Here is a 10,364-nt window from a genome sequence, read left to right as displayed (position 1 = left end):
CAGAAAGAGTATGAGTAATGAAGATGAATGAGGAGTTGTACCCTTACATGGTCCTTTCCTATGACTATTGCAATTGTTGAGGCATGCGTCACGGCGTATCATGAAATAATTACGCTTTATTACAAATCACACCACGGATTGTGTCCTTGTGAGAGCCTCTTTCCTGTTTTTGCTTCATACTCCTGATTACTGTCCAACTGCTATGTTTGGTCCCTGATAGGGCGAGTAAGACGATACAAGCCTCTTGAGTTCTGTGAACGTAAACAGTCCGTGACATGAGCTGGGCCCCCACGGGACGCAATCTCAACCCACACTGCTGCCATTTCCACCACTTTACAGCCTTTCAGCTGGACAACCACCCGGATCTCTGAGCAGGTCCGGGAATCATTTAACTTCCGTCGCACACACTGTTCAGTTACTGTTGAATAGGTCGTAATCAGTAATCAAGACAGCCACAGGTTTTGTTGCAAAACAAAACAAAAAATGCTTGGAATTAATTACAGGGAGGTTAATCTGCCCAGATAAAAGCTCACCCATTAGAATTCAACGCTGCACTTAATGCTAGAGGAACAGAAAAACCATTATGATGCAGAGTTCACACGTGCTCGTAGAAGGCACTCATTTGTTCATTCATTCAAGATCTTGACCTTTATTTGAATGAGCACATTACCGGGTTCTGACAGCAACCGTCCCAGTCGTGACCTTCTGTTGGAAAATATGTACCATGAAAACATAGGTTGTTTAAAAAAGGCCCCGGACCACAGCGGAGGTTGTTAAAAGCTCACACGGTGTTTCAAAGAAGCAATCTGTACTTTTCACGAGGACTCGTTCCTTGAGTCCAGCTTGTGTTTTTTTGTGAGTGAAGGCTGACTGCCCTTCCAGGTCTCATAAAAGCTGAATGGACCGGTGGCTGTGTGCAATGACATGGAAGCCATGGCGTTCCCCAATAGGCTATGACTTGGCTTCATCATTGTTCCACGCCACTGTGTTGCTCTTTATGGCCCCAGCTGCCACCTGTCCACCATACAGAGTGATCCAGCCTGGGAATGACATTTTTACACAGTTAAGAGCTTTGATGAGCTCTTTGAAACACAGCAGTCGCAGCACACGGCAACTTTCAAAACGGACTGGCAGAACAGAGGCCGTTGTGTTTGGTATTACTGTGGCATAGGACAGTTTTAGCAGATTGTCTTAGACATTTGGAAGTTGCGCATCACTTGAGTGATATTCCACCAGCTCAGCCAGTAGAGAACTGGTCATTTCATGCAGATAAAGCCCCAGCCCTCAACACTGTCCAAGTGTGCAAGCACACTGTGCCCCGCGTATTAACTGCTGAGTCAAATCAGACATTTACAGAAAAGGGCAAGACATTTGTATCAATGGCAAATTGACATCACATTAGCCTTATGCAGAATACATCATCCACGCGGTCAATAATCACTTATCTGGGCTGTTTAGCGCCGAAAATATCAAGGCCACAAGTTTGTGGTCACTGAAATTTGGAATCAGTAATGCGATTGGCCTGGGGGCTCTGTTTCACTGTCAAAACTGGATTTTGTCTTTATGCATATTTGTTTGAAGTGATTATTAGCTGCTGTAATACAACACACTGAGGTAATGGACAGTTTTGCATTTGTTAAGAATAGATAGATAGATAGATAGTGACTTCAGAGTGTGGACAAATGGAAGTAAGCATATAACATGTCATTTTCTTTCTCGCTATGGTGCTTCACTTGTCCTCCAGCAGTGCAAAATGCTTACCTCTTCATACACATGGTTTCCTATGAGACTGGAGCTCTGAGTGCACCTCAACCACATTTCCACCCTCTTAGTCTTTGCTTATTTCAGCAGGTAATTATATTGCACTCATTATAGTGTTTTTTCCCATTCAGCAGTCAATTAGCACAGCCTCACCTGCTGCCTTAGTTCCATGAAGTGGAAAGCTCATACCAGCTTTTACCCTTACCTTACATTGTCAGAATGCCGTACATGCATGCGGGTAATTGCTACATTTCATGAAGACTTTTTTTTTTTTTTGCAAAAGTTAATCAATGCTAGGTATTTATCCTTCTATCAAATATGTATAATCATCAACATTTTTTTTTCTTTGTTCGTTTCACACATGGTGTTTTAATACCACCGTAAGACTTAAGTATGCGCCTGAGCCCAATTTAGCTTGAGAGCAGTGAGAGGCAAGATTTTACTGACATCTAAAGCATTGACAAGAAAAAAAGCACAAACTTCAAAAACATAGAAACTTTATATGTTTCAATTGTTGTTATTCACCATGTTATGTAATGTAACTGCACTGTGCTCATTGAGCTATTAGTAAATTGCTTTAAAAAGCTACGAAAAAAAAACTGCAACTGTAATTACTCACATTATCACTATGCTATTATAGGCCCTATATTAGTGGGAAAAAAAGTAAGTAGACTGCCATTATTTCTGTGCGAGACCTCCATTTTGGCATTTCTGGTTAGTAGTTGACTAACAACGTTGATAGTTAATATGGCTTCTAGAAAAACGGGTATCATATGTGCAGTCAGGGGCTGCTATATAACAGTTGGAAAAACTAAACTGTAAAAGCCTTAAGTTTGAAAAATCCACCGAAGCCTCCCTGTCTGTTTATCTTACTTTGTTCCAGTACCGGAGAAGTGGCTGCACGCCATGCAGCCGCAGGTAAAACACAGCTAATTATGATAAAGTGTTGTTAGTGGGCTGATTTGATGTCCCAAGTAGCATTTGATATAGTTGTGTCATTAAAACTGGGTCATATTCCCTAGTTTTATTAATTCATGATTCCATTCTATTCATTCCTTCAACCATCCATCACTGAGCAGCAGCACAACATGATGGAAAAATAAAGTCCTCATATGTTATATGAGGCCACTTCCTCGTGTCGTCCTCCCACTATTACACACATGCCATTTTGATTTGTTGTCAATAGTTTTGAGTGTTCCCACGACATTGGAAACAAACTGGCTCCATTCACATATATGAGAAAAATAGAAAGTTGGAGCCCTACTTCTACATTTAAAAATAAGGCCCATTTGTGGATTATACAACACAACATCATACTATATTTATTGAACTTTTTTATATTTAAATACAATGGAATTTGAGAAGATTTGACACCATGTGATTAGTAGTCCACCTTAAGGTTATTATTTCGTGTTGTATTTTCATTTTATTATTTCATTTCATTTTTCATTTTAATGATAAATATTTTTGATAAAGGAACACGGAAGCTTGTCTTAGTGACACGTTTCCCTGTATAGCCACACGAGAGCCAACATGATCAGTGTGCCATCAGAAAACAAATAGACCTCGCAGCAACACTGGTGATAGAGAACAGATAGGCCTCTGGTATTCAGTTAGTGGCAGGGTTTTATACCTTGTGTAACCGTGAAGCTCTTCTGTCCAGACCTCTATGGGCCTGTTAACGTGTTTAAATGGCTGCACCAGTGAAATGACCCAAATTAGATTGTCAGAAGAATGACTTTTATGTGCCAAAGTGCCCCCTATGGGGATGCATGAACAAATGCATGCACAGCTTTCAATCTGGTCAGTGAAAAGTTTTCCAATATTTCATCTGGTCTGATTGATGAGCCGGGGCTCAGGAAGGGCTTCATCTCACTGCTCTGTGGCAACAAAATGTGTGCGGACAAACATTGCAAAAAAAAAAATATAAAAACCTTGATTTAGTCTTACCGCCATATCCCATATCTGATATTTATTTTTGGGAATATGAAAGGATGCTGTCATTGTTTCTAAATATGTGTATTCATATCAACAAAATGCAATTATTTATAAAAAAAAGTGCTCCAACTGCTGAGAATAAAACATTTTAATCTTCATAGTTTATTTTCTTTTGCGTAATTACAATTTTTGAAGTTAAATCCCGGTTGACATTTTATCTATTCTCACCCAAAATAATTTTTCCCCAAATTAATTGCTCTAGTCGGCGCACATCCATTCATGAGGCCACTCTTAAGCCTCGCCTTTGGAGAGACAGACGTGCACAACAAATGATGAATACATTACATACATGGACAGACTATCAAACGGCCATCAACAAGAGCTCAAGTACAAGAGTGCGGAACTATTCTCATTAAAAAACTGTCTCACCATTACGTGTCCACAGTTGCTGTAATTGCGTATGTTCCATGAATTGTTTTAATATAGAGTGTAATGAATGTGCAAATTACATTTTCACTATGAAATTATGACTCTGTCATTTTATGTAACCGGGAGAGTGTACTATATGGTTTACATGGGTTCGCACAGTAATAAGCTTTAAATGCTGACAGTGCGTCAGCAGCAAAGTACCATAGTCCTCAGAGAGCCATCAAGCAGAAAATGATAATTAATTAATCATGGAGAGTGAGGCAAACGCCGATCTATTAGCCCTTTGGTAATTCCTTCCACTCAGCCTCCACACTAACCATAGATCCTGCCTCTCTTGTAACGTCTGTTTCCTCAGTACCACTGTGTTCACTGCACTGACGCCTGGTTAGAATGTGTTCGAGACCTTTCATATTTATAATATTTACCCACAGAAATCAACATTCTGAAAAGCTGGCCTTTGCTTGTATATACCAAAAAACAAAAAAAAACGACTTTGTCTTGTAACATAACACAGATCAACTGCTTCCTCCCTCCCTGTCTTGTCGAAGAAAGATTCAAGATTTCGCTTAAGGGCTGATTCGGAGCCTTTAAAGACCTTGGTGGTTTGCATTTTGCCCTCTGCTCAGGCTGCTCGCCCAGCACTATGCTTTATGTATTATCATCATACATTAATTTCAACTTGTGGTTCCCATGTGTTGTCTAATGATACATTGCTCTATAGACGGTATTGTTCTCATTCCTGACCTAGTTCACATCATGTGGTTTGCATATTGCAAGCAGCTGTCATGCTTTTGGTCACCGTCCAACCCCCTTTCCCCATCGCGGAAGACAAATTCTGCTGAGTCATGTCTGTTTTTCGTCTCTCCAGACCCAGTTAATTTCAGTGTGAAATTGATATTCAGCAAGTCTTGATATCATGCCAAATGGCTGCTGTCTCCCTTTAGAATTGGAATTAACTGTAAAAGAAATCTTTCTCTCAGTGCACCCGTAATTGAAAGGAGCCCCTTTTATAAGATCCCGCTTCTTGCCCTATCATTGTTTTATTTGCTGATTATTTGTTTTCAGTATTGAGCAATCGGCAAAAAAAAATGAATAATGCAGTTTGTATCACTTCAGAATGTGCACAAGCTCGCTAATGCTTGAATGCTCTATGTCAAACAGTCCTTAGGCTGTAATCATCGCTCCAAGAGATAAGTATTGACTTTCATTTTGTGATGATTAATGGTTAAAGTTAATTATTAATGAATCAAATTAATCACTTTTTTAATAACTTAAGCACAAAGTGTAACTGTAGAGCCAAACTAATTGAAATGCTGTTTGAAATACACAGATGCCAGAGTTTGTGTTCAGTTCTCATTAGAAAAGGTTTAGACTGGGATTAAATCGATCCTCCAGGCCCATGAGTCATCACTATATACACAGTCAAGGTACAGATTCATAAATTGATTTCCAACTATGTAAAATTGACTGTCTGGTACAAACAGTATGCCAGGTCACACTTGCTATTGCTCACTGGTGGATTTTTGTATGCGCAAGCGTGCTCATGCGATTACAAAGCGGGTCCATAAATTAGTCACTGAATCTGCCTTAAATCACGAGGGAAGGAATCAAATGCCATCGCCTTCCCATAATCAATCTAGACTGTAATGGGAACTGAGAATTTGTAGATCTGAACATGACAACACATAAACGGCTGACCCCTAAGAAACCCCCACTAAAATAAGAGATATTTGTCTCTGTAACAGTGTGGAGAAATCCTGCCCACTAATTTGATGTAGATGTTAAAAGTCTTCCCTTAAAAATGACCAAATCCAACATTTGTCTATGATGCCTTTCAACTACTAAAGCACCTTAAAGACATAATGTCAATAACTATAAAAAAAGGACAACAGCATTCGCTTCTTTCCTGGCTCGATGTCCCGTGTGGCCTATGAACATTTACTTTTTAGCAACAAATCATCTCATCCATACAAATCTGTATTATGTATTGGTATTTTATAGGCCTGCGGCCTGGCAAGGATGGGGGAATTAGCCTGATCCACATTCATTAACCTCATTCTCATTCTCCAAAGCAACAGTGCTTTATAACTACGTGTCACCACAGCACAAAAATGATGAATTGGTAATCAGTTGAGAGCTGTCAGGAAAGCTCCAGGAATTCAAAATTTACTCACTTGTTTGCCCTTGCATTAACCGTCTGTAATCAAATCACTATTTATCGTTGGTTGAGTCAGATATGTTTTATGACCCAGTCATGTCATAAATAGGCAGGGAGACAACAGTGGCAGTACTTATTGGAGGCAACACTGAAATCTTCAGAGAGGTGGGAGGTGGCAGTGTCTATTTCAGATAACTAGACCTCCCCCTAAAGCTTATGATGTGTGTTGGTTGTGATTCATTTTTAATCACCCTCTTAAATCATTCATAATTTCCTTAATGAAAATGGAGCACATACACAACAATCAATCTGTTTAGCTGCTATGAGAAGAAGAAGGGAAAACAAAATGGAAAAATGAAAACCCGCAGGTAAGAAAACATATTGGAACTTGCACTTTCTAAAAAAGGCTTGACGGTGCAGAAGTCAACTGTGCTCAGGTGCAGCCACTGCCACAATTTAAGAAATGTCCGACATCACCTCCTGGGCCTAGTGTCCATCCTGACCCCCTCAGTGGGCAGGAGAATCCTGAGTGGGGATCAATACAGTGACAGCTGAGATCCAGAAAGTTCACACTGTGTCCTAATAAGTTAGTGTGCTTGCGAGAACTTCTCCCAGGCGCATTATTGTGCTTTCAGACAAGTTCAAACGCGTGCAAAAAGCGTTGGAGGCAACCCAATGGTTAGTCTACCAACCTGTTGTTAATGGCTCACGCTTTAAAAGTTAATGAGAGCTGGAGTTAAAAGCAGCATTAGCTAAAGGCTAGGTGGAGTTGAGCTATGTGAATTAACTTTTCATTACCTCCTCATTAGGCGGGCCTGGGGATTAGAGAGAGACCCCTGTATGAAATGTAGCGTGACAAAAAATCCAAATGGCTCCGTATACAGTGAGTTTGGAAGAGGGAAAAGAGAAGTTGAAGTAAGTGATTGAGCTTTTAGCCTCAGTTCACTACTGAGATTCCCCCCACAGTTAAGTTGACATCATTTTCTCCCTATTATCCATTAAGAAGGCTTGTAGGAGCAGGCGAGCCTACCCCCTCCTGAGGAGATGACTTTGAAAACTAGATAGGGTCATTAAAAGTAGAATAAGAAAGCCATTATAATTCTAATGCCGGAGTTGCCATTTTATTTGCATTGCAAGTCTCCAGAGTAGCGGTTAAATGTCACTCGCCAACTTTAATGAGAGTAAAGTTAGCCAATGTGGCCGGGGTGTGAGTGTGTTTTCTGCAGTGACTCCTCTTCCAGTGCTGTGTCCAAAACCATCAATACTTCAGAAGAAGTAAGTACAACGGTCAGGTCCAGACCTCCACACATTTACCGCACCTGTCACTTCTCCTCTTAGATTTTGAATTTTCATTAAAATTCGCATTGAACTGTTCTCTGTTGCAGGGTTTAGGGTAACCAGCACTGAACATGAGGCCAATGTTGGACCATTTACCATCAATCTAATAACAATGACTAGGGTTTTGTGTGACGTCCACATGTCTCTGGTTTGTGTCAATTTAAGATGGGAAAGTACATGGAAATTAAATCAGAGGTTTTATGTGTATACAATGGCCAGTTGGCTAAAACGTTATTGTTTGTAGAAATCTTTGTTGCGTATAAAGGAATTATATTTGGAATTCATTTATACGATGTGTGTGTTTTTATTGTTTTGGGTTTTTTTCTCCTTATCCTCGGATCTTTTAGGATTGACTTTGACAGGGCATGCTTAGTGTGGTGACTTACGGGTGAAATTTGTGAACTGCTGGGGCTAAAAAAAGCCGAAGACGCTCATAAAGACCACTGTTAAACTGTGCAAAATTAGAAAATGAGAGACTGAGCGCACTGTACTGATTAAATGAGTGGATTGCACTGAAACTTTCCATCTTGTTTTCACAGCTGTATAGAGTAAGTAGAGATCATGAGCAGTTGTAGTATTTAAAGTTAGTTTTTATTAATCCCCTTAGGGAAAGTATTCCTCTGCATTTTGACCCATCCTAGAATTAGGAGCAGTGGGCTGCCACACTGAGTGGCGCCCAGGGAGCATTGGGGGGTTGGGTACCTTGCTCAGGGGTACCCCAGCCCTTTTTGGCCGGGTGGGGATTTGAACCGGCGACCTTCTGGTTACAAGTCAAGTTCCCTTTCCACTTGGCCACGGGCTGCCCTTTATTTACAGATACACAGTCTGTACTGCTCATACACAACACTGCTACTTCATGGATATACCACTCATTGCAAACTTTAGCACATTGTCTTCACCATATCCATCCACTCTTAGTGGCTCGCTTATTTAAAGCTGGGGACATACTATGAGATTGTTTTGCCTGACTGTACCCATGATTTGAAGGTGGGCAGAGACTGAACTAGTTGGGGACAGTCGGCACAATTTCGTTGGCAAAGAAATCTGTTGGTGTTGATGTGTGAGGGGTAAAGGCTCAAACCGGCAAGCGTGTGAGGGTAACAGACCGGACCCAACCTCAGTCAAATTGAATTTTTTGAGCAAAACACAGGAAATAGCACCAGAAGACACGAGGAAGTTGCAGGAATATCAAGACGACGACGGCGATGTTGTCGCTCTCGTAGACATAGTGGCTCTCGTGAGCGTTTGATGCATGCCGTTGGCTTCAGCTGGCTCGGCGAATCATGTGGTCTGTGCAGTCGTTGTGATCCCCATTCGTTGAGTCGTCGTAAAGAAAATCTGCTGAAACAAGTCATTGTGTACTCTTTTCACAATTGGACACCACGCGAAGTTGGACAGTGTGTCCCCGTGGCTTAAGACACACACACACACCTTCTGTGCTGATTTGTCAGCTCTGCTTGTGAAACAATATTCATATAATAATATATATATACATATATAAATAAATATATATATATATATATTATATATGTATATATATATATATATATATATATATATAATAGTCTCAAACTTACTTGATAAGAGATAGCTGTGGCTGTAGCTGGGGCCGGTCACCATCACAGATCTCAGGTTTGAACCACAGTGCGCATGTACCAAACGTCCAAAGCAATTTTCTCTCCACTCCACTTGACAATCCGTAGCCTTGACAATGGAACACAGTTACGCCCACAGAAATGACATTACAAAGGAAACAGCTGGAAGGCAAGCCAAGCTTCCAGAATGTCCAGTACTGCCACTGCTGCCACTCGTGGGCAGTTAATTATACTATCCATGGAAATACAGGCAACATATCACAACACCGGATCCCTTCTCTGAAAACAAGGCCTCAAGAGGGATATTGCTCCTACGTCGTTATCATGTAACTGGTGTCTGTTTTAACTTCGACACAATCGTGGCAAATAGCAATAGGAATTTATAACGATGCATTTCGACATACAAACAGTGGTTGTTATGAAACCTTCGCAGTGACGTGGATTCAGGAAAACTACATCTGAAACTGGCTATTTTTTCACAATCCCCCGTAAAAAACTAATAACAATGTCTAATTATGTTATAAAGTGACTCGTTGTGTACAGTTTTCGATTAAATCCCTTGATGTTTTGTGTGACCTGTCATAAAAAGAAGAAGAAGAAGAACTAGTAGTAGAAGAACGTGTGAAAACAACTGAGAGGTGTGAATATGATCTGAATTAATGAGGCCATCTCATATGAGAGGAGTGTGATGGTGGATACATTCAAGTTTGGATAATTAAGCCACTTACTTTGACATTCACCACAGGTTTGTCAGATTGACATTATAGATAACTAACACCAACACGGTCCTCTCTGATTGTTGTCGTCATCATGTTTTTATCCCACTTCTTTTCTGCCCCTGATGTTGTAATTCTAGTATTGACTGGAAAGGGAGAAAATCAGTGACAGGAACCATATTTACACCACCCATCATACCAATGTGTTCATTATATCATTACCCCTGATTTTATCCTTTGATAATTAGATGTTAGGCATAGTGAAGCATGATATTCTCTCACCCAGTCTCTCGTTGCCATCCATTTAATTGTATAGTCATTTCTGCAGCAAAAAAGAAAAAGGGAATAACGGTGGCTTTTTAAAGATGCTGCTGATGCTGGCCCCTGACAAGTTCCCCTCATCACTTGCTCATTGGGATAGCACACATT

This window comes from Solea senegalensis, linkage group LG12 (genome assembly GCF_019176455.1).
Source record: "Solea senegalensis isolate Sse05_10M linkage group LG12, IFAPA_SoseM_1, whole genome shotgun sequence".
NCBI classification, from domain to species: domain Eukaryota; kingdom Metazoa; phylum Chordata; class Actinopteri; order Pleuronectiformes; family Soleidae; genus Solea; species Solea senegalensis.
Note: the sequence above shows the minus strand (reverse complement) of the source record.